Below are 26424 nucleotides of genomic sequence, written 5' to 3' on the forward strand. Positions count from 1 at the left end.
CTTACAGAGAGTTGGGCATTTCAATATCTGGCTTTAGGCCAGGTTAAAGTCTCTTTTATACAGTAAGAGAAGCTGAGTAACACAATCATTAATAATTAACAAACAAGGCGTACATATTTTAATGTAGAGGCGTACATAATTATTATAGGGGGTGTATCTTCATAATCATTATAATTCTCCACGTATTGGTCATCATGGAACCTCCTTGATAATGTAATGTCATGTACATCTCCAGAAGGCGGTGAACGCCACCACACTCGACAACTCTGTTACTCCAGAAAGTGGAATCAGTTAGCATAGATGTTGAATGATCACTGTCGTTCATAGTCCATAACAGAAAGTTTGTTTTCTTCTAAGTAAACAGAAGCTAATGTTAGTTCAAGTTTGACCATGTCACAGTGATCTCATGTACATGGGTTTTATGTTTGTTCATATCGCATGATACTAGTTCTAATAGAAAAAACACAGTTAAAGTCCATTTCAAATCTACTGACACTGCTTATCCTAAAATTATCTGTATTAGGCTTTTAGGCCTGCATTTGACATGGATTTGCAAGAAGCTTACTTACAATATTCTTAACCTATAGATTCTAATACCAATATTTTATTGACATTATCAGTGGCGAGCGTAGCGAGCCACTGTGCCCACAGCATGGTGAGCGCAGCGAGCCCGCAAGGGGCTTTGTTGCACTTGCCACGCTGTCGGAGTCCAGCCAGTCGGGATCCCGACGCCGGCCTAATGACTGTTGGGATCCCGACTGTCGGAACCCTGTACCACACCAGCAGTCACCATACTGTGTATCTCAACCCCTACTCCTGACAATCCCATCTGTTGTGAGCATGTACTAATACCGCTATGACTGGCGTATAGACAAGATGGTAACCCCATGCCATGCTCCTCCCTTCCAGGGAGAGGTTACTTCCAGTCCCCCGAGAAGCTGCATAGAGGCACCAAAACTGAGAGTGTGGAAGAGGGAGTCTGGCGCACACAGATTTCATCCTTGACTGAGGGCCAACAAGTCACCAATGAGTTCATGGAGACCACCGCGGAACAGGAGGCAAAAGAGGAGCAGCAAATATGTGAGATAACTGGGCAGAGACGTCCAGATGATCCCATGGAGGGCTGGGACTGTCAGCTGAACATGTTCGAAGACCAGAGTAGTCTCCAAATTGGGAGTGGTAGGAATATTCCATCCAAACACCTTGAGACCTGTGGTAAATCTAATGAATGGGAAACAAATAGAGAGGAGGGAACACCTGAAGAAGTGGAGGAAGTACATGAAGAAGTGGTGGAAATGAATGATGAAGTGGGAGAAAGGAATGAAGAAGAGGGAGGGAAAAAAATTGACAATGTTCTGACTACAATAGATGATGGGAAAGTTTTCTTTCCAACAGAAGATGTAGAGGTTCCATGTGTTGGAGGAGAACCAATTGTATTCAACACAGAAAAGCATTGGAATCAAGAAACACAGAGTGATCAGCTTAAACAGGATGGACAAACAAAAGCTCAGCACCCAATGGGAGAGTTTCCACAAGATGACCTGGGACAAACCAAAACTCAGGTGGTGGAGAAGAAGGATGTAGAAAGATATCCTGAAGAGCAAAATACGCAAGATGCAGACAAAAGAGAAAAGGATGAGTTAACAACCCATAGAGAGGATCCACCAACACAACAAGTAACTGAGCAAACAGGAGATAAGGGCACAAAATGGTTGGAACCTGAAGATATATTACCGATTACACATGAAGAAGAGATAAGAAGCCAGATAGAACAAATAATCTATCCAGTTGACCTAACCCAACATCAAGATGTAGTTCCCCAAATACAACCAGATGAATATTCTGATAATCTGGTAGAAGAGTGGAAAGTTTGTCAACAACTTTCAAGTGCAATGCAGCATGCAGCTGAGGAGCTAAAACCTCCGCTGACAGGAGATAATTTGAGTCACCCAACTGATGATACATACAGTCAGGTAAGGATGGAGGACACCACACAGAATGAAGACCATGACCTTCATCTACCAGATAAGGAGGTTAGAAGAAGTGTGCAAATAGTGATGGGCCTTCAGCCACAAGATATGACTAGGAGTCACCTCGCAGGGAAGCTCCCAATCCAGGAGGACATAGCAATGGCAGGAGACATACAAACCCCATCTGGAGAGCTACTGCCCACATATGGCACTTGTGAGAAAACACCCCCAAATGAGAATGCAATACATCATTTAAGGTCTCACTTATTGCTACAAATGGATCTTGGAAGAAATGAAGTAACCAATCAGAGTCAGCCTAGTGTATCTCTAGATACACAACAAGAGGACAAAAAGCTTCAAACTGAGGAGAGACAGACACAGACAGAATATACAATATTCCACCCTGAGGAGCAGGGACAGACATCGTATGAGGGAGAGGTGATTGTGCAAACTGAAGATCAGCAAACTCAGACAACACCACCTATAGAAAAAGAAGGGATAGACAGGCAACATGAGTGTCCAGAAGAGAGGGCCCAGATGGAGAACAATGAGCTAGACAGGCAACATGAGTATTTGGAGGAGAGGGCCCAGGTGGAGAACGATGACTTAGACAGGCAACATGAGTATCTGGAGGAGAGAGCCCATACAGTGAACGATGACCTAGACAGGCAACATGAGTATCCAGAAGGGAGGGCCCAGATGGAGAACGATGACCTAGACGTTCAACATGAGTATCCAGAAGAGAGGGTCAAGATGGAGAATGATGACCTAGACAGGCAACATGAGTATCCAGAAGGGAGGGTCCAGATGGAGAACCACCTGATTAATGTGGATGAGGTAGGAAAGGTCACTAAGAAAGATGGACATATAGAAAGAATATGTGAGGAAAATCTGTTCCATGGTGTAGAGGAGACTTCAGAGAAGCAAGCCCAGCCTGACAAGGAGTTGGGTCCTGAGAGCAAGGGACCGAGGACTGCCCAGAACAGGGTAGTGTCCTCTGACTTTTGTTATGTGACTAATATGCATGAAGCGGAGAAGGTGATTATCCCTGACAGTGATCCACCTCACCCAATGGAGGAGTTACAAGAAGGAGAAGGTATGACAACTATGGATAAAATAAATTATTAGTAAATAACATATATGTATGGGTAATGTTCTCATAAAGGAAATACACTGTTCTGACCTAACAGATATAGGTAACAGTCTGGATGTTGTCCCACAGAAGAACAATGTGATACATACATCTCTCCCTTTATCACATCATGTGGCATGAGTGGTGTATTGATAGGCATTTTGGGGTCCTCAGATCTACAAGCTGCAATGAGCTGAGTCTTACTGGATTGCATCTAGATGGAAGGGGAGTAGGTTCAGCAACACACGTATAGAACATGCAGGAGAGCATTATGACGTCATACAACGCTATACAGTATGTTTACCATGAGCCCACGAACTGTGATGGTGTGTATGGATTTGCACAGGTTGAGTGTGGTCAGGGAGATGGGTGGATGGAGCACTTCTCATAATGTGGGCCTGTAACTTGGAGTGTGAGATTTCCATATAGGATGTAAGGAGGGTAGATTGCACACCAAGTCCAAGTTGCTAGTGATAGCAGACACATGTCGACTTTACTGTGATGTCTGGTATGTCCCAACATGTCTGGTATGTCCCCCCTCCTCTTGGCAAATGCCTTAAATTATGACAATCGCACTGGTATATAATATGATCAATAGAGCTGCCACCACATCATGCAGTGTAAGGGACAGAGCAGAGCTGCTGCACATGCCCAGTGTACCAGCTTCTTCTACCACATTTACTGTCTGTGTGGATCTGAGCCCTCAAACATCGCAATGGACCAGAGAGTAGCTGCCAGAAGGAATAGACAGGAGCCTTACCATGAAGTGGGAGATTGTGAGCTTAGAAAGTGCAGTATTGAGTCTATTATGTTTGTGTGTTTATTTATTATATGTTTAACCTTTTCCTGACCACTTATCAACTCTTTGAAACAGCCTATACTATAGACCATCTGTACTGTTATAATATTAACACTGTATTCCATACAGTATCCAGTGTATAAAAAGACAAATTTTCGGGGCTGTTATCCCTTGCCCAGACTCCCGTACTTACTCCAATGAGCTGCAGAGTGGGAGATTTTGGATTACATTTGGAAACCCCCTTCTAAAAATCCTGCGTTTGCCACTGCTTTGGGGGCACATGTGTGGGTACATCTCAGTGCACCCACACCTGTGTCCCCCAGTTTGGCTTAGGATATTATATTATTCAGCTCATCCCAGGGCCGGTGCTAGGGTGTTCAGTGCCTCCCTGCAAACTCTAAATTTGTGCCCTCCCATAAAGTAGTGCATTCTAGAGACACACGCCACAAAAAAGTTGTGTTCTCACAAGGAATGTGTTTTAAAATGACGCCGCACAGTAGCACAAGCTTATTTGCAACAATAATATGCCCTTGCCCGGGTGCTCTCTGTCTACACTACACCTACAAAGTGGTGTAGATCACAGTAAAAGGTTGCTTTTTTGCACAAGTCCAAGAGTGACACCCTTTCCTCAACATACATATGTGTGTAATATATATATATATATATATATATATATATATATATATACAGAGATATGGAAGTAACTCACGATACAAGCTCAGGAGCACAGCATAACGCCTTTATGTAACTTCAACGTTTCAAAATTAAATATTTTGTCATCAGGATAAAAGCCAAACATACACTGACCTTAATATAGCAGTGACACACCACGTGCAGAAACAGGCGCAGTGGACGGGACCACACACCCGCCCCTTCATCCATAATGAATGACGTCATCCTCAGGGGACGCTCGTTCAGTGACTTCACCATCACCATAGAAACAGTACACAAAATCAAGAATAAACTGCTGAATCTCTGTTTCACAATCTAAATATCTATAAATATCATCATATAAATTACCAAACATGATATAGCAGTGTTAGCGAAAGACACCTAAAGGAAAATGTTAATTTAATCCACGTGGGAAGATCGCATCCAGCTGGTGGATCCACCACGTTTCTTTCTGCAAGAGCGCTCTAGCACGATCACCACCTCTCCTGGAGGGGGGGATGCAATCAATTATCCTGTATCTCAAGCTAGATAGGTGATGTCGTTTTTGGGCAAAATGCCTGGCTACAGGCTGATCACTCTTGCCGCTTGCAAGAGCATTGCAGATGGAATGTCTGTGCATTGCAATGCGCTCTTTAAATTTGCACTCTGTTTTACCTACATAACATAGGCTGCACAGACAAGTAATCAAATACACTACGAAAGTGGAATTACAGGTAAAATGATACTTGATTTTATAAGTTTTTGCTGAATATGGGTGATTAAAATTATCACCTGTCAGAAGAAACTGGCAGGTCACGCATGGGCATCTGAAGTGTGCAGATTGTCTAACCAACTAGTCTAATGCTGGCTACACATCAGACCAACTTTCCTCCAACCATCCAACTAGTTGCTTGGATGGAATAAAAATATGGTACTGGATGGGAGCAAATGTAATATTTACTTCAGAAATTTGCTCCCAAAATCTGGAAAAGGACAAAAACTGTTTCTCAGATACGGCACTGTAGTTGAACCTGTTTGACTGAATGTTTTTGTCCATTTTCCTGGGTTTGTGAGCACATTTCTGATTGTCCTTTGCTCCCATACAGTACCATATTTTTATTCCATCCAAGCAACTAGTTGGATGGTTGGAGGAAAGTTGGTCTGATGTGTGGCCAGCATTAGTCACAACAGATTTAAATTGAATATTAGTTTTCACCAGTAATTGTTTAAGATTTTGACCTTAAGTGAAGCACAGCATAACCCTTTGCTTCTCAAATGGTAGCGATTTATCACTGGCCAATATCGGCCAATTTTTCTTGACAGTGGAAACAATCTCGGGGGCAGCAGTGTTGTAACGGGTGACCATGGGGAGAACATCCTCTGGTACAGTTTTTCTGGTGGTGAGTAACTCATTCCTATTTTATTTAAGGACATGGTCCTTACAGACCAGTAACTCCCGTCTATCAAAACCCCATTGCTCAAGCTTACAAATGAACTCATCTAATTGCTGGACACAGATCTTATCATCACTATTTATCCTCCTATACCGCAACATTTGAGAGTAGGGTAAACTCTTAATCAACCTCCTCGGATGGCAGCTCTGGGGCTGCAACATGGTGTTGCGATCTGTCTCTTTAATGTAAACCCTTGTTACCAACGTGTCATCTTGTCGATTAATGTCGACATCTAGAAAATGCACTTGAGTGCAATTATAATCCGCAGTAAATTTGATAGGGCTTTCTGTGGAATTATGATTCTCAATGAGGTTTTGGAGTAAAGCTGGTTCTCCTCGCCATAAAATAAATAAATAATATATAAATCGTTTAAACAATTAACCTGAAAAGTAGAACTGGAGAAAAAAACATCAAATTCTATTGAAAACATAAAAATGTTCGCAAATGATGGGGCGACCGATGATCCCATTGAGCATCCACATAACTGTAAATAAAATTCATCATTATACAGAATATAAAATATTTTGCAACAAAAATTCCATAGATGCCAGAATAAACTCTGTCTTGTTGATGTCAAAGTCGCTATGAGCGGTTAAAAACCTCTTCAACGCAGAAAGTCCCATGGTGTGTGGTATAGATGTATATAAACTCGTGACATCGATAGTTGCCAGACATCCAATGTGTGGAGATTGTCGGAAGGGTTCTAGGGATAACAGAAAATCTGTGGTATCCAGCAAGTAAGAAGATTGCTCCTTTATAAGCGGCTGCAATAAAACATCAATAAAAGTCGCTAGCGGCTGTAATAAAGACCCCTGTGCTGCAACAATAGGGCGTCCTGGTGGTGGATCTATTCCCTTATGTACCTTCGGTAAGGTATAAAAAATAGTTACTTTTGGAGCTGCAGGTAGTAAAACACTCTTAATGGTTTCTGAAATTATTTGTCGTTCAACACCTTGTTGTAATAAATCACCCAACTGTTTCCTGCACACTTGAGTAGGATTGCTGGTAAATTTCCTATATGTAGTAGTGTCCAATAACTGTCGTTGAATTTCTCTGTCATAGTCTGCAATATCTTGCAGAACTACCGCACCCCCTTTATCTGCGGGGCGGATAATTAGCGCATCATTAGATTTCAATCTTTTAAGAGCATCACATTCTTACACTGATAAGTTAGGATGTATTGATTCTTGTTGCTGTGTCGAGGTACTGATTTGTTGCTCCAAGACCTGTGAGAAGTTCCTAATGGTAGCATTCGTGGAATAGGGTTCAAATGACGACGGGGAACGACATTTTTTAATCGCTTCAGGTACTGCATTCTCTTCTAGGTGCAAAGTAGAAGGAGATGGGTTATTCAAAAAGTATTCCCTTAATTTGATTTTATGCAGGAATTCATGTTGTTCGATTTTCCACTGTAGGTCATTGTAGGGTACTGTGGGTACAAATGAGTGACCTCGATTTAATAGCTTTACCTCACTGGGGGAGAGCTCATACGAGGACAGATTGAATATTATGGTTTTGTCGGGGGCGGCCCGCTCTTCTTCTGCCTTTTATACTGTTGTTCCTTGTGGGTGTAGCGCCTCTTCTGAACCTGCCCCTTGCCTGAGGTTGTCTGGTTCTTGGTCCAAAAGGGCCAGCATCTCCCGCACGCCTCTCACTCTCACTATTGGAGCTCTGTATATCCTGTGAGGAGTCTGTATCAAATTGGCTCAGTGGTTGTTTACCACATTGTTTGCTCCGAAAAAAGGGGCGCTTAGGTCCATCGGTGGAATTCCCTGACAGCCATCTGTACACAGTGTGTCTCTCATAGTCCCCTTGTACCTTACTCAATTTCTCTTTCTTGAATTATATTAATTCCTTTTTGTACGATGTTAGTTGGGATTTTAATCTGTCCAACCAGTTGGTGTCGAAATCAGTGGACAATGTAGCCAAATGCTCATCCTCAAACTTGGCGATCTTCTCCTTAATAATCACAAGGTCTTTTGAGGATTGTTCAATTACTAGAACCATCAGGTCCAAGGAGCAGTGATTCAGTATTCCGACCCATCGCTTGCAAAACGCTGGGTCATAGCGACCTATAGTCGGGCAGTTCCTGACCCTGAATCCCCTGGGGATCATTTTCACTTTATAATAGTCGCTCAATGAAACGGCATGTAGGTACTAATTCACCTCTTTCTTCTTCAGCCACAATAAATCTCAATATACTATATCCGCAGATAGGGACTCTGCTTCATCCTCCAGACCATATTGTAATATAATGGCATTCACCTCCACATCTGAGAAGGTGTATGTTTTTCCGATGGGGAAATTGAACAGTCCCGGTACTTCCTCCTCTGCCATATTCCGTCAGATAGACCTGGACAATCCCAGAGATAAGGCAGTTTCTCAAAAAAACACCACTTAGTGAAAAAAAAAACAATAAAAAATTCCACACTGGAACTTCAGGTATAGCCTGTGGTATGACAGTCTTGTAATATAGTGCTGGGTGCCAAAAAGGACAGGATAGACGCACTGGGCATATGCGGCCAACTACATGTAGTAGAACAGGGTCCGGCACTCCAAGAAACGGCTTCTGTAAGTAATCGGTGCCTCCACTGCAGATATGCAAATGTACAGATATGGAAGGTGCAGCACTCACGATCAGGGGCGTAACTAGAACTTAGTGGGCCCCATAGCAAAATCTTGAATGGGGCCCCCCTCCTCATTGGCACTCAGTGGTGAAAAATAATTACACACCCATTGGGACTCGTAGGAATAAAATGTAACTGGACCAGGAAAGAGGTGAAAAGGAAAGGGCCAACACAGAGGTGACAAAACCAGACAGAGGTGGCAGGGACACGACAGAACAGGAAGGCAAGAGAGACGGGTGACAGGACAGGGAAACGACTGGGAACAGGAGAGAGGGGACAGCAGGAAAGAAGTGAAACAGTCAGGACAGATGTGACAGGGTCAGGATAGAGCTGACAGGGAGAAGGTAAGGACAGATATGACTGGACCAGGATATACTGAACAGGGGTGGCAGGGACATGACATTGGTGACAGGACAAAAGACAAGGCAGGACAGGGTTAGGCTATGGAGGGGGAAGTTAGTGTTAGGCTGTGGGAAGCTGGGGTTTGTGTTAGGCTAGGGGGTGAGGGGGTTAGGTTAAGGCACTATTAGGGAGGAATATGGTCAGGCTGCAGGGGAAGGGATTTAGGGTAAGGGGGATAGGGTTATGGCAGTTACGGAGCCCTGTCGGGATTCTCCGCATTGGGATACCAACCATCACTGGGTTATTGTATGTATCCTGTAACACGTAACAGGGCTACAACAGAGGTGTCAAGACCAGGACAGAAGGAGAAGATAAAGGATCAAGGGGACAGGAGAGATGAGTGACAGGAACACTACAGAGGTAACAGGACAGGGAAAGAGAAGACAGTACAGTGGTGACAGGACAAGGACCGAGAGGATAAGGACAGGAGAAATGAGCGACAGCACCAGGACAGAGGGGACAGGACAGGGACAGAGAAGACAGTACAGTGGTGACAGGACAAGGACAGAGAGGAACAGGGACATGTCAGCAAGAACAGGACAGAGGGGACATGACAGCTCCGTGGGGTCAGGATGGAGGGCAGGAGTAACTACAGAGAGAGCAGGGACAAGATGGTGGTAACAGAGGTGACACGCTGGATGGAACAGAGTAACATTTTTCTTTTAATTTACTCACTGCTTTACCTGGTGTTCTATGGCCGGGACTGGCGTCAGCAGGTCCTACGTCCTTGCAGTGCAGGTCACTGCCGGGGGTGCATGCACCTTCCCCTGAGCAGCAGTCAGGGGGACCTCCGCTGGTTTACAGGAGCGGCTTATCTGGAGAGAGGCGTGCGGGGAGTGGGTGCTGAGAGCGGGCACTTGAAGAAGGAATCTCTCTGCTTCTGCTCCCGCGCCGCGCGGCCGCCACTGCATAGGTTCCTGCTGTCGTGAGATGATGATGTCACCATCATCTCACGAGTGTCTCCTGTCTCCTGTCCCCTGTCCTGTCTTCACTAGGCTCCGGCTGAGCAGTGAGCACAGTCACAGTGAGTTCAGCCTGTTCAGGGTCCCGGCGATACCCCCTCTCTCTTATTATCCCCTATCACTACTGGCGCAACTATGGAAGTGTGGTGCAGAGGGGGACTGGGCTTTGGGGCCCCCCAAGTGGCCGGGCCCCATAGCAGCTGCACCCCCTGCACCCTCCACTGCTCACGTACAAGCTCAGGAACACAGCATAACGCCTTTATGTAACTTCAACGTTTCAAAATGTAATATTTTGTCATCAGGATAAAAGCCAAAACATACACTGACCTTAATATAGCAGTGACACACCACGTGCAGAAACGGGGGCAGTGGATGGGACCACACACCCGCCCCTTCGTCCCTAAGGAATGACATCATCCTCAGGGAATGCTCATTCAGTGACTTCACCATCACCATAGAAACAGTACACAAAATCAAAAATAAACTGCCGAATCTCTGTAATATGATAACAATCTATAAATATCATCATATAAATTACCAAACACGATATAGCAGTGTTAGCGAAAGACACCTAAAGGAAATGCACAGACATTCCATCCGCAATGCTCTTGCAAGCGCCAAGAGCGATCAGCCTGTAGCCAGGCATTTTGCCCAAAAACGACATCCCCTATCTAGCTTGAGATACAGTATAATTGATTGCATCCCCCCCCCCCTCCAGGAGAGGTGGTGATCGCACTAGAGCACTTTTGCAGAAAGAAACATGGTGGACCCAACAGCTGGATGCAATCTTCCCACATGGATTAAATGAACATTTTCCTTTAGGTGTCTTTCGCTAACACTGCTATATCATGTTTGGTAATTTATATGATGATGTTTATAGATTGTTATTATATTACAGAGATTCGGCAGTTTATTCTTGATTTTGTGTACTGTTTCCATGGTGATGGTGAAGGCACTGAATGAGCGTCCCCTGAGGATGACGTCATTCATTATGGACGAAGGGGCAGGTGTGTGGTCCCGTCCACTGCGCCCGTTTCTGCATGTGGTGTGTCACTGCTATATTAAGGTCAGTGTATGTTTTGGCTTTTATCCTGATTACAAAATATTACATTTTGAAACATTGAAGTTACCTAAAGGCGTTATGCTGTGTTCCTGAGCTTGTATCGTGAGTGCTGCACCTTCCATATCTTTACATTTGCATATCTGCAGTGGTGGCTCCGATCACTTACAGATGCCGTTTCTTGGAGTGCTGGACCCTGTTCTACTATATATATCTATATCTATCTATAATTCTATAATATGTATGAATGAAACTTGCAATGTGATTTTCTCTGCCTACCTCTTAAACAATTATAACAATTATCATCAACCAAGACTTCTTCTTAAATATAAAACATTTATTGTAAAACATAGAAAATCTGGTTCACTTGAAATGGAAGTATTTTCTTGGGATTGGGGATCATACCAAGTACTCGACGCGTTTCGTCTCTTTATGAGGCTTCATCAGGGGTTTGATACTTTTAGTATGAATCTATAAAAGCAGAACATAATTGTAAATATATACAATAGGAAAGACATACATTTCATTTAACAATGATCTATTTTACAGCTTATCATGAAAGACATTGAATAAGAACGAGATGGAGAGCAGAAGGGGTCCAGAATAGATGAACAGCGGAGGTAATGATGAAAAGTCTGTTATATTCAACAATAATTAAATTCATCTGTGGATACTTTGAAAATTTTGTAGAAATGGTTTTCTTGAAAATTATTTTTTTAGATTAAAATGGTGTCGTACCTTTAAGGATTTGAACCAGTTTTAATTCTTAATGGAGATCAAAAAGATTTCTCCACAACGGATGTTTGAAGTATTAAAAATATTTACTGCAAATAAAATGTAATAAATCAAGTACAGGAAGTGTAAATATATTCATTTCTACATATTACTATATTATCTTTAAAAATTCATTATACCTGTATTTGTTTATCCTAAGTTTAGGGCTCTACCAATCCTCAATCTTCCTTTGTTTCAAAAAAAGAGCCTAAAGTAGTAGTAATATAATACGGGCCATCAAAATAATGATATGTGCCGAATTTACAATATGGATATACATCCTCATATACATACCATTTTAGGTGAATAGTGATCTCATCGCACAATAGGTTTCATAGGAGAGTAATACTCCAGAAGGAAAATTATGTTCGTATAAATACGGGTGCCCAAATGTAGTGAGGGCCCTTAGCCTAAGGGTAGATGCGAGACCTTATTATCTATTTGATCCATTAATACATATAAAATCTAATATATAAGAAATTTGTACATACCTCCTAAAAAAGGCGAGATGAAGCAATTACTTCTTACTTTTGGGCTTAGATAGAGAGTATCAAATGGTGGTATGGATCTTATTTTTGTAACCTAAAGGTGGATAAACAACCTAATTATCTGTTTTTCCATAGTAAAATATAATATCCTATCCAAAATAATCTAATTGGCACATACCTTAAAAATCGATGAAACAATCACCTTCAAATATTTAAGGTTTAGATCAGGGTATAAAATCCCCCATATATGATAAATGTGTATAGTGTTAGAATTAAAGTTATTTATTCTAAATAGAGAAGTATGGGAGACAATCTTTTCTTCCTCTTACCTCTATATAGCTTATGCATGTGTACTCTCCAGTGTCCAAAAGGCAAGTGAATCAATGTGGGTTCTAGTGAGGGTATTTATAGGGATAGCTTAGTGACATCACTTCCTATAGTGTATAATTAAACTAATATTAGTTGTTAATTAAATTAAACTTTAATTTATATTTTTACAATCCTACATAATCTTATTGTAAGGATATATTTATAAGTTAGGAGTGTTCCAATTTTTTATATATATAATTAATTGTACCATGTGGAAGCAAACTCTGTGCTGGATGTGACAAATACATAGGAGATTTAAACCTATAGTCTTTTTATCATCTGATCTGATCACAAACCCCTACAAATATAAGAATAAACTTAATTATATAGCTTGCATTCCACCTGTCCGCTGGTGGAATGCACAGCCATTTCCCAGGATGTAATCCGGTCATGCCGGTGATACCCCGTCATAGTTAGAATTATGGCCTGCGTTCCACCTGTCCGTAGGTGGAACGCACAGCCATTTTTAGAACTTGGATATATGCGGTTTGCGTATTGAATATCAATAAATTTGATACTTTTCACATCTCTTTCTAAAGGTTGAAATGACCAAGATACTGCTTTTTAAAAAATTTGAATAATTTTATAATTGATCGTTAATTTTGGACTTATATATATCAAATAGATGAAAATGAATTAGTTCATCCTGTGGCCTTATTAAGATCATTGTGCCATTTTATGTATTAAGTCATTATAATACCCCTTATTATTTTTTGTAATTAAAATCATCTAATTCAAACCTCCTCTTTAGCATACCTATAAGATTGGTATTATAATATCCATTCACAAAAACAGCCGATATATATTACTAGACCCCTCTATAGAGATTTATTAAAAGGGGTGTCAGTTAGCGCTAGTATGGAAATGAGAGATTGCTGCCACATTATTAAAACCATGGTGTGCCCCAAAAAGATTAACAGGTGAGCACTAATATAGTTAGTATAAGTAAAAATGGCTGTGTGTTCCACCCACGATAAGGTGGAACGCAAACCGCATATATCCAAGTTCTAAAAACGGCTGTGCGTTCCACCTACGGATGGGTGGAATGCAGGCCATAATTCTAACTATGACGGGGTATCACGTGACCGGATTACATCCTGGGAAATGGCTGTGCGTTCCACCAGCGGACAGGTGGAATGCAAGCCATATAATTAAGTTTATTCTTATATTTGTAGGGGTTTGTGAACCCCGTCACTCTGGCCAGTAGATTGCCCACCTTAGATCAGATGATAAAAAAACTTTAGGTTTAAATCCCCTATGTATTTGTCACATCCAGCATGGAGAGTACATCCACAAGGTAAAATTAATTATATATATAAAAAATTAAAACACTCCTAACTTATAAATAGATCCTTACAATAAGATTATGTAGGGGTAATAAGGGGTATTATAATGACTTAATACATAAAATGACACAATGATCTTAATAAGGCCACAGGATGAACTAATTCATTTTCATCTATTTGATATATATAAGTCCAAAATTAACGATCAATTATAAAATTATTCAAATTTTTTAAAAAGCAGTATCTTCATCATTTCAACCTTTAGAAAGAGATGTGAAAAGTATCAAATTTATTGATATTCAATACGCAAACCGCATATATCCAAGTTCTAAAAATGGCTGTGCGTTCCACCTACGGACAGGTGGAACGCAGGCCATAATTCTAACTATGACGGGGTATCACCAGCATGACCGGATTACATCCTGGGAAATGGCTGTGCATTCCACCAGCGTACAGGTGGAATGCAAGCTATATAATTAAGTTTATTCTTATATTTGTAGGGGTTTGTGAACCCCGTCACTCCGGCCAGTAGATTGCCCACCTTACCTCAGATCAGATGATAAAAAAACTATAGGTTTAAATCTCCTATGTATTTGTCACATCCAGCACAGAGTTTGCTTCCACATGGTACAATTAATTATATATATAAAAAATTGGAACACTCCTAACTTATAAATATATCCTTACAATAAGATTATGTAGGATTGTAAAAATATAAATTAAAGTTTAATTTAATTAAGAACTAATATTAGTTTAATTATACACTATAGGAAGTGATATCACTAAGCTATCCCTATAAATATCTTCACTAGAACCCACATTGAATCACTTGCCTATTTGACACTGGAGAGTACACATGCATAGGCTATATAGAGGTAAGAGGAAGGAAAGATTGTCTCCCATACTTCTCTATTTAGAATAAATAACTTTAATTCTAACACTATACACGTTAATCATTTATAGGGGATTTTATACCCTGATCTAAACCTTAAATATTTGAAGGTGATTATTTCATCATCCTCAATCTTCCTTTGTTTTAAAAGATGTGCCTAAATTAGTAGTAATATAATACGGCCCATCAAAATAATGATATATGCCGAATTTACAATATGGATATACATCCTAATATACATACCATTTTAGGTGAATAGTGATCTCATCGCACAATAGGTTTCATAGTAGAGTAATACTCCAGAAGGAAAATTATGTTCGTAAAAATACGGGTGCCCAAATGTAGTGAGGTCCATTAGCCTAAGGGTAGATGCGAGACCTTATTATCTATTTCAGGGGTCCTCGAACTATTTTGCTCTGTGACCCCATCAGACAATAGAATTAATTACAGGACCCCAGCAAGTTACTGCAGAAGGTCATCACATCACACGTGCAGTCAGTAGACAGCACATACATGGCAGCATTGTGGAGGCACAACATGATGGGAAGAGTCTAAAGTAACAGACAATTCAACTGATTTTTCAGACTCCTTATATCACTGACTGAGATTAGAAAAGCCATCAGCCTGATGGTTAGCTAAATGGAGTCACGACCCCATGCTGAGAAGTCAGAACCCACTTTGGGGTCAGGACCCACAGTTTGAAAACCGCTGATCTATTTGATCCATTAATACATATAAAAATCTAAAATATTTGTAATTTGTACATACTTCCAAAAAAGGCGAGATGAAGCAATTACTTCTTACTTTTTGGGCTTAGATAGAGAGTGTCAAATGGTGGTATACATAAAAGGTGGATAAACAACCTAATTATCTGTTTTTCCATAGTAAAATATAATATCCTATCTAAAATAATCTAATTGGCACATACCTCCAAAAAAATCTCCATTAAGAATTAAAACTGCTTCAAATCCTTAAAGGTACAACACCATTTTAATCTAAAACAAAAATAAAAATAAAAAAAAAACATTTCTACTAAATTTTCAAAGTATCCACAGATGAATTTAATTATTGTTAAATATAACAGACTTTTCATAATTACCTCCGCTGTTTATCTATTCTGGACCCCTTCTGTTCTCCATCTCGTTCTTATTCAATGTCTTTCATGATAAGCTGTAAAATAGATCATTGTTAAATTAAATGTATGTCTTTCCTATTGTATATATTTACAATTATGTTATGCTTTTATAGATTTATACTAAAAGTATATGAAGTCTCATAAAGAGACGAAATGCGTCGAGTACTTGGTATGATCCCCAATCCCAAGAAAATACTTCTATTTCAAGTGAACCAGTTTTTAAGTTTTACAATAAATGTTTTATATTTAAGAAGAAGTCTTGGTTGATGATAATTGTTTAAGAGGTAGGAAAGACAGAGAAAATCACATTGCAAGTTTCATTCATATGGGCGCTGTATAACACTATTGGGTTGTGTATTGGATTGTTTAGATCCCTCTAGTAGGGGATCTAGTGTTATTAGCGACTGCTCATATCCAGCGCAATAATCTAGTGATATTGCATTGATTGAAGCATGGCGAGCCCTGCGAGGGGACGCGGATTACTTTACATGTATTCCGTGTCCCCTCGCGGGGCTCGCTGCACTTGCCACGGAATACATGTAACGTAATCCGCGTCCACTCGCCTCGCTGAAATCGCCACACCATATAAAATCAGCTCTGTGCCATAGTGGATAGTCGGATTATGAACAGGTACTAAAATCGCATTGCACATCAAATCTTATGCGATATCGCATGCGATTTATCTGCCGCCGTGAAACTAAACAAGTACCATAAATATATATATATATATGTATATATATATATATATATATATATATATATATATATATATATATATATATATAGTCATATACCAGAGTACCCAGCAGAAAAACAATGATAGGACCTGCACCTCAAGTAAATGCAAAACAAGTTCAAAATTTATTCCATGTAAGTATGGATAAAGGCCATATTACCTCTTCCACGGGCAGCAATCATATAGGCAGACTTAATACAATTATAAATACCAGTTGATGCGGCATAACAAGACCGTGGGACTGAATCACCCATTTAGGCGTATCCACGCCTTTCTCAAAGGGTGTAGCACAGTAAGTGGACTGAGGCCAGCCTTAAGAGAGAGTGGAACACACCATACTTACCCACGGGAGGGGTGCATCCGACTCCAAGCTGCCGCCATCTCATCACCGCGCCGTAGTCCCGTCACTCGCTCCGACTTCCGGACATTCGTCACAGGAAGTGGAACTAAAGATCTGTGACCACGCCGCCGGGAGATAGATTAGCCGCACACTCGCCGGATGTTGTCAAAGGCGCATCCCGTCCCCATGGATACCCGGTGCTTCCTTCATCTACACATTATTACTCTAGAAAAGAAAGGAATTACACACCAAAACAAAGTAAATTAAACGGATACACGTACCCCTGTGTGCGATCACTCCTTAGGTGTCCTCATTACTTGGTATATATTACACTGAGTGCTTGTTACATAGCGCTGCTTAGCAGAAGCTATTTCAATTACTTCAGTATCGCCTAATGATCATCACACAGGGAACGTGTTATTAACAACATAACAAAATTCCAAATAAAAATAAAATTAAAAAAATAAAGGAAACCTATGAGAATATTACTGTACAAGAGGTTAAGTATACAGATATTACATTTAAATAGGGAGACCACATTAGGTCAACAACTGACCCAATATTTTGGTCCACCAGGTATTACCCACATCACTCAAATAAATACGGACATCTTAAGTTCCTCATTAAGGCCTTCAGGAGCAAGCGTTTGCAAATCATATATCCATTGGCTTTCTCGCTGGAGCAGTTTCTTATGTCTGTCTCCCCCTCTCCTCAAGGGAGAGATATGGTCTTTCGGCATAAACTTGAAGTCACACATTCGGTGCCCACTATTTGCAAAGTGTCTTGCGACAGGAGGGGTGGTGTTATCCACTTTTGTCAACACTTTCTTAACCAAGGAGCGATGAGCTGCAATCCTCTCCTTCAGCGTCCTGACAGTTTTTCCCACATATACTTTCAGACATGGGCAGATGACTATATAGATGACAAACTTTGTGTCCATACGGTGCTTCAATTCGTATGTGCGGCCGGTGGTCTTATGCTGCCAATTGCTGCCCATAATAATATGTTTACAGTTGACGCACCCAGAGCATTTGAAGGCACCCTTTCGTGCACTCAACCAGGTACCCACTCTGTCCACTCTAGGATTAATGTCCGAGTACACAATTTGTTGTTTAATATTTCTACTGCATTTATAGCAGAAGAGTGGGGGTCTTTTGCACTGTTCACCTAGTATCGGGTCCGTACTCAGGATGTGCCAATGATTAAGTATCGTGGATCTCAACTTGCCTGAAGTGATGGAGAATGTATTTGAAAGCACCATCCTATCCATCTTGTCATCCTTCCTGTTCACATTTTGCAAAATATCAGACCTATTTAGAGACAGACATTTACTCTTAGCTTCATTCATTTCTTTAGAGCCCTATATAGCCCCTATCTGAGAAGCATTTGCCCATTCGCTCCAGAACTATAGGGAGGTCCACTCGTCGTGACGTAATCCGTACTGCCCTCAGGAGTTGGGCATACGGGAGTCCCTTTTTTAAGGGTTGAGGGTGAAAGCTAGTGGCCAATAATAGACTATTTTTGTCCGTTGGTTTTCTAAACAACTCTGTTACAAACTTCCCATCCGAGATGGACACAGATACATCCAGTGTCCAATGCAACACTACTCGCCATGTGGGTAAACCTGATGGACCCCGGGAGGGAGTTAAGCCGCATCACGAAGTCCAACAACAATCTCTCACCAGGGGCGAAATGTAATAGGGTGCGATTTTTGGACGAGTTCCAAACTCGCCAGAAATCGCACCTTTAAAAATCGCGTTTTTTGCCGCGAATTCGCATATGTAATGAGATGCGAATTAGCGGCAAAAAATGCGATTTGCCGCGATTTTTAGTCATGAAAATGTGCGCATTTTCAGTCATGAAAATGTGCGCATTTTCATAAATGCGATTTTGTTCCAAAAAAAAAAAGTAAAAAAAAAAACGGCGTGGGGTCCCCCCTCCTAAGCATAACCAGCCCCGGGCTCATTGAGCCGGACCTGGTTCCAAAAATACGGGGGGACAAAAAGCATAGGGGTCCCCCGTATTTCTGAAACCAGCCCCGGACTCTTGGACCGGTCCTGGTTCCAAAAATACGGGGGACAAAAAATCTGGGGTCCCCCGTATTTTGAAACCAGCACCGGGCTCCAACAGCCCGCGGTGTCATGCCACAGCCGGGGGACACTTTTTATACAAGGTCCCCCGGCCAAAACATGAGCACCGTGGCTGGTCAGCCTTGGACGGGGTACCTGGAGGAGTGGGGACCCGCCAATAAAGGGGTCCCCCCCCCCAGGCTTCACCCGTCCAGGGCTGAAGCCCGGGGCTGTCACCGGCGTCCGTGGCCAGTGGACGCCGGCCTGATAGGGTTAAATCCATCATACATATCATTACATTGCTTTTTACCGGCGAACTACAAGTGCCAGCAGACCTCCCCCGCATGCTGGGACTTGGAGAACCACAAGTCCCAGCATGCGGGGCATTAATGGGCCCGCTGGGACTTGTAGTCCACCTGTAAAAAGAATGTTTATAAAAAACACACACACAGAGAAGTACAAGTTTATTACACACACACACCTCAATTTTACACCAGCATACTTACCATTCCTGGATCCAGCGCTGGTCTGGCTGCTTCACAGCCGGCTCCCCCCGCACTGACAGGCAGCGGGGAGAACCGGCTTTCTCCGTTGCTTCTAACAGCTTCTGTAGCGCTGTCCGAGTGCTACAGAGGCTGAGAGCGTGATTGGCTGAGCTACAGTATGCGTCTCCATGGAGACGCATAGCTCAGTCCTGATTGGCTGAGCTATGCGTCTCCATGGAGACGCATACTGTAGCTCAGCCAATCACGCTCTCAGCCTCTGTAGCACTCGGACAGCGCTACAGAAGCTGTTAGAAGCAACGGAGAAAGCCGGTTCTCCCCGCTGCCTGTCAGTGCGGGGGGAGCCGGCTGTGAAGCAGCCAGACCAGCGCTGGATCCAGGAATGGTAAGTATGCTGGTGTAAAATTGAGGTGTGTGTGTGTAATAAACTTGTACTTCTCTGTGTGTGTGTTTTTTATAAACATTCTTTTTACAGGTGGACTACAAGTCCCAGCGGGCCCATTAATGCCCCGCATGCTGGGACTTGTGGTTCTCCAAGTCCCAGCATGCGGGGGAGGTCTGCTGGCACTTGTAGTTCGCCGGTAAAAAGCAATGTAATGATATGTATGATGGATTTAACCCTATCAGGCCGGCGTCCACTGGCCACGGACGCCGGTGACAGCCCCAGGCTTCAGCCCTGGACGGGTGAAGCCTGGGGGGGGGGACCCCTTTATTGGGGGGGTCCCCACTCCTCCAGGTACCCCGTCCAAGGCTGACCAGCCACGGTGCTCATGTTTTGGCCGGGGGACCTTGTATAAAAAGTGTCCCCCGGCTGTGGCATGACACAGCGGGCTGTTGGAGCCCGGTGCTGGTTTCAAAATACGGGGGACCCCCAGATTTTTTGTCCCCCGTATTTTTGGAACCAGGACCGGTCCAAGAGTCCGGGGCTGGTTTCAGAAATACGGGGGACCCCTATGCTTTTTGTCCCCCCGTATTTTTGGAACCAGGTCCGGCTCAATGAGCCCGGGGCTGGTTATGCTTAGAAGGGGGGACCCCACGTCGTTTTTTTTTTATAAAAACAATTTTACACATTTTTATTAACAGAACCATGCACAGATCTCAATGATCTGTGCATGGTTCTGTCAAATTCGCCTGTCAGAACCTGGTCTATTTTTTTTGCGATTTTTGGTAACATTGACCAAAAATCGCACCCTATTACATTTGCGAGTTGTATACTTTATAATGGGAAAACATCTGGATGCGAATTGAAATGTGACTAAAAATCGCACTTCGAAAAGTGCAATTTCGCGGTAAAAAGTGCGATTTTTTACCGCGATTTTCAACCTATTAAATGTGCGATTTTCGGAAAATGTGCGATTTCGGCCGTTTTTGACCAAAAATCGCACATGTCTAAAAAATCACACCCTATTACATTTCGCCCCACCAGTCCAAACAAAAAACAAATCGTCAATGTATCTTACATAAAAAGGTATAAATTTAGAAAAATCAACATCCGACATGATATGCTTACTCTCAAAATCATACATAAAGAGGTTGGCATACGATGGGGCCATGTTTGACCCCATCGCGGTCCCTCTAAGCTGTAAATAAAAAGTATTGTCAAACAAAAAAATATTTTTATGCAAAAATAACTAAAATCAGAAATTCAATGGTTGGATCGGTGTAGTGAGAGCTTGCCGAAAGAACCCGTCTAACTACCACCACTCCCTCCTCGTGGCCAATGTTAGTATACAGGCTGGTGACATCCATGGTCACCAGCATACTCATTGGGGGTGGCTCACCAAACTCAGAATGCCTGTTTAAAAAGTGTGTAGTATCACGTAGCCAATCAGGAGTACTCTGTACTACGTCCTGGAGATGAAAGTCGATAAACTGGGAAATGGGTTGACATAGTGACCCTATGGAGGAGATTATGGGTCTCCCCGGTGGAGACACAAGCGATTTATGTATCTTGGGTAAGACATAAATGAGGGGTATCCGTGAGAATTCCTGTATAAGGAAATCCGATATCCCCTCATCTATCCACCCATTGGACAGACCCAAGCCAATAATGGAGTCAATTTCTGTTTTATAATTGACTGTGGGGTCAAATCGTATTTTTTTGTAGCATGCTTCGTCACTCAACTGACGTAAAACCTCTTTGACATATTCATCACGGTCCAAAATGACTATGCCCCCGCCTTTATCGGCGGGGCGGATGATCAGTTGTTTATTCTCAAGTAATGTCTTCAATGCCTGTGACTCATCACGTGTCAAGTTGGACCGGTGAATATGTCCCTTTCTGACTTCAGGTAATACGTCCCTGCGGACAAGTCTCATGAATGTCTCAATCGAGGCATTGTTGCTTGGGGGGTCAAACGAGGACCGTACTTTAAAGGGGTTCATTACAGGGTTTTGAGGACTATCTCCATATTTTGAGAAATAGTCTTTCAACCTCAACTGTCTATGGAATCGGTATAGTTCCGTCTCACAGTCAAAAGGCCTCTGTTTAAAGGTTGGCACGAATGTCAAACCCTTATTCAATACATTGGTCTCGGCCTGTGTGAGATGATGACTGGAGAGGTTGAATACCATCAATTCCTGTTCCTCCTCCGTCCTCTTGATTTTTCTGTGCTTGGTCCCCCCCTCCTGCAGGTTTTTTTCCTTTTGTCTTGTTGCGCGTGAACGCCCCCTCTCCTAAAAAAGCAGCTGATGCCCCTCTAGATGGCTGGTCTGTCTTGCTCTGTGAGGAATCCACATCTGTGAATTCAACCTCTTCTCTCCTCCTATTGCCAAAATTCCCTCTCCATGAACGTCTAGCCGGTTGTCCCGTTAACCACGGGTAAACCCTTGCCTCCTTATAATCATCTTTAACTTTCCTATACTTTGATTTTTTTAAAACGAGTAGTTCTGCTCTAAATTTCAACACTGCCTTCTCAAGCCTGGTGAGCCACTCCGCAGAAGCATCCGCATTAAGACATGTAATACCATTACTTTCACATATATTAATCTCCTGTTATACATGGGAGATATCTTTATTAACCTGTTGTATAACAAGGATCGTCAGATCTTTACTAAATTGATTAAGGATCTTACACCACTGGGTGCAGAATTCCTTATTCGATCGACCCAATGTGGGTTGGTTCCGAACTCTGAATCCTCTCGGGATCATATTGTCCTTGTGATACTGTGACAACGTTAGGCCATGTAATTCCAGCTCCACAAGCCGTTTACGCAATTTAAGCAAGTCCGCATAGATTTCTCCTGGACTGTCCTGATCAAAGGCCAAAGCTGCAGTATCACTAAAGAGAATTTTTGACACATCCTTGTCAGTAAACCTCTTGGTTCCAGTTAGATCCTCCATAGCTAGATCCACTGCTCTCTTATACCACTGAACACAGTGGTATAATTCAGATTCAAAAATAAACATAAACAATGTATATACAGTTCAGTGGAGGGTGCATATCCAGATTCCAGTTATGGTATATAATGCTTGTAGAGAGAAACGCACACCAATCCTTCAATCATATATATATATAGGGCAAGGGGGTCCCGGCACTCGTCCTTGTGTGTGCAGATACTTGGGGTGCCCTTCTATTTCAAAGGAAAAATGTAGCAAACCAGTAGCAGATGTGTGTCAACGTTTCGGGCAAAGCCCTTTATCAAGACATGTCATGTCTTGATAAAGGGCTTTGCCCGAAACGTTGACACACAAGCCTGTGTTGATTCCTTTGTTCATGTGTTGCTGCCGCCGCGCAGTCATTGTTCAACCTTGGGAGTGCCATCTGCTACTGGTTTGCTATATATATATATATATATATCGGGTGATACTTGAACAAGCAGAGGCACTCCAGCGGTCTTGTGAAAGCAAAAAGTTTTTACTGTGATAAACACTTGTTTAACACAGTGCTTATTACAGTAAAAACGTTTTGCTTTCACAAGACCGCTGGAGTGCCTCTGCTTGTTCAAGTATCACCCGCTATCTATTGTGCCCGGAAGCAGGGCCGTCGCCACCACTAGGCAGTGTTAGGCATTTGCCTAGGGCGCCGGCCGCTGGGGGGCGGTAGTTGGGAGCAGGACAGGAGGGAGAGCTGGAGGTCTGGATTAGCGGGCAGGAGGGAGGGCTCGCTGCGCTGTGTGCAGTTCAGTCCCGGACCCCGGTGCATGTTAACTGACATTTTCCTCCACCCGCACCGTGTACAGCCTCTCAGTCGGGCAGCGTCTGAGGGTGAGCCAAGTGCTCAGCATTGCCCGGCTGAGCGGCTGTACACGGTGCGGGTGGAGGAAGATGTCAGTCACACTGCGCCGGGACTGAACTGCGAGGCCTCCCTCCTGCCCGCTAAGCCAGACCTCCAGCTCTCCCTCCCGCCCGATGAGCTAGACCCGGGTGAGTAATTATATATGCACTGGAGGGAACAGCACGGCGGCCGTATCCCTCCCCCCCCAGATCAGCGCGCCGGCCGTATATTCCTCCCCACCCCCCCACCCGTGGAGCGGGTGAGCGCCGGGGCGCCCCCCCCCGCCTGGGGCGCCCCCCCCCCCCCCGCCTGGGGCGCCCCCCCCCCCCCCCCCCCGCCTGGGGCGCCCCCCCCCCCGCCTGGGGCGCTCCAGCACCTTGCACCGGCACTGCCCGGAAGGCACCCGCGGCAGCTGTTTCTTCATACCTGGAGTGCCGGGCTGACACAGCAGCTATATATATATAGGTAAATCAGGCAACAGGCATCACTCGGAGTCTTGAAGTAAATAAAGTGCTTTATTGCATATCAGGTGACCTACACCAGTGTTTCGAGCCCAGTGCTCGTACTAGTACCCTGAGGACGAGCACTGGGCTCGAAACACTGGTGTAGGTCACCTGATATGCAATAAAGCACTTTATTTACTTCAAGACTCCGAGTGATGCCTGTTGCCTGATTTACCTGTGTTGGACCTGTGTGGTTCTGGGAAGGCACCGGAGCAAGCTGCCTTTTTACTTCTTTAGTGGAGTGCCGGATTATCTCTTCTATCTATATATATATATATATCCAAAAGCCCGGCACTCAACTCACCGCCTCCTGCGGATTTCAGTGTGCTTGCTCCAGTGCCCCCTTAAGCATTAAGCCAACGTATATGCCCAGGAGAAAGTGGCACTCGGTTCGTCGTCAGGGATAAGAGTGAGTACATGCATACAAACATTTATAACAGTGACATTGAGAGCCCACCCTCTCATTATTATTATAATTTTATTTATAAGGCGCCACAAGTGTTTCGCAGCGCCGTACAAAGGAACAATACAGGGAGACAAAACTTGGCATAACATTGAATAAATAACAAAAATACAGTACAAATAAAGAGCACCACAGTTCAATAAACATTACAGCTTAAATGTAAGTAGTGAGGACCCAATCAACATACCACTAGAGGCTTGAGGCCAATGATGGAGATGAGTATGCAGACGAAGATGGTCACTGAGTGTTGGAGTAAAGGAGAGCTGTGAGTGAAATGTGAAGAGAAGTGGGCTTTGACAACAGGAGGGAAGAGGGCCCTACTCGGAGGAGCTTACAATCTAGTAGGAAGGGGAGACAGACAGATTACAAGAGGTGCAAGCGAGGGGGTGGTGGATAGATAGCAGGATGTAAACAGGCAAGGGGTCGGAGAACCAGCTGGTTTATGCAGTGGAAGGGTACGCTTTGATGAATAGGTGAGTTTTAAGTGCCCGTTTGAAGCTTTGCAAGGTCGGGGAGAGTCTAATTGAGCGAGGGAGTGCGTTCCACTGAAGGGGTGCAGCACGGGCAAAGTCCTGTACTCTAGCATGGGAAGCAGTGATCAGGGTGGAGGAGAGACGACAGTCGTCAGCTGACCGTAGAGGGCGGGAGGGTGTATGAATGGAGATGAGGTTAGACATATATGGAGCAATGGAATTAGAGATGGCCCTGTATGTGAGTGTGAGGTATTTGAAGAGGATTCTGTAGGGGAATGGAAGCCAGTGCAGATTTTGTTGAAGGGGAGTAGCAGAATTAGAGCGGCGGGAGAGGAAGATAAGCCTGGCTGCAGCATTGAGGACAGATTGGAGAGGAGCTAGTTGGGATTGAGCGAGGCCGGTGAGAAGAGCATTACAGTAGTCAAGCCGTGAGATGACCAATGAGTGGATGATCAGCTTAGTTGCACTCTGTGAGAGAAAGGGCCTGATGCGAGCAATGTTGCGTAACTGGAACCGGCAAGAATGGGCCAGGGCTTGGATGTGGGGTGCAAAGGAGAGGGAGGAGTCAAGAGTGACACCCAGGCAGCGGAGTTGGGGAACAGGGGAGATGATGGTGTTATATAAATGGTACCATAAGAATAGCATTTTACACAAGATAACTAAAAAATAATGATAAAAATAAATAAAAATAGGAGCAAAATTCAACAATGAATCATTTCGGCTTGGTTAAGCATACATAGGGTTAATTGCTTGTTTAAGCAGGGTTAGATGGAAATCAAGCTTTTTGCCAAAGGGCTGTTAGTTGACAGATTTTTACGCTGTGCTGCCTGCACAGACCTTGCTTTCAGCAGCTTGGTAATTGATTAGTCAGTCAGCCATACGTTTTTGTTACAGTTAGTGACAGATTTGGCACATAGATTGAATCAAGCAGGAAAAAAGCAAACAGGTATACTTATGCTCTGCTCTGCGGTTTGTGTGATGCTGTATATGCCTCTCGTGCAAACAAACAGGGGCTGATGACGCGTTTCCCCGCCTCTCCTTAGTCAGCGGCTTCCTCAGCGGCTTCCTCTGAGGAAGCCGCTGACTAAGGAGAGGCGGGGAAACGCGTCATCAGCCCCT

General features: G+C 43.3%; 2 protein-coding genes across 8 annotated transcripts in view; one reads left to right on the forward strand and one right to left on the reverse strand.

Annotated features, from left to right (window-relative positions):
• LOC146046056 (cyclic nucleotide-gated channel beta-1-like) overlaps positions 1-26424 on the forward strand; it is a 415388-nt gene that overhangs the window by 341331 nt on the left and 47633 nt on the right. The window lies entirely within an intron of this gene.
• LOC146045671 (uncharacterized) overlaps positions 1-26424 on the reverse strand; it is a 57819-nt gene that overhangs the window by 27743 nt on the left and 3652 nt on the right. Inside the window, exons 1-2 of one of the 4 annotated variants that reach the window (XR_014465550.1) lie at positions 4709-5393; positions 136-352 (exon numbers count right to left, since the gene is read on the reverse strand). The exons of 1 other annotated variant lie outside the window; for it this stretch is intronic. The gene's annotated coding sequence lies outside the window, so the exon portion shown is untranslated. Of the gene's footprint in view, positions 1-5; positions 17-135; positions 353-4708; positions 5394-26424 lie in introns of those variants that run through there. 2 more of the 4 variants (XR_014465549.1, XR_014465551.1) reach the window with 2 other exon arrangements.

Source organism: Crinia signifera, chromosome 11, assembly GCF_055691185.1.
Source record: "Crinia signifera chromosome 11, ASM5569118v1, whole genome shotgun sequence".
Lineage (NCBI taxonomy): Eukaryota > Metazoa > Chordata > Amphibia > Anura > Myobatrachidae > Crinia > Crinia signifera.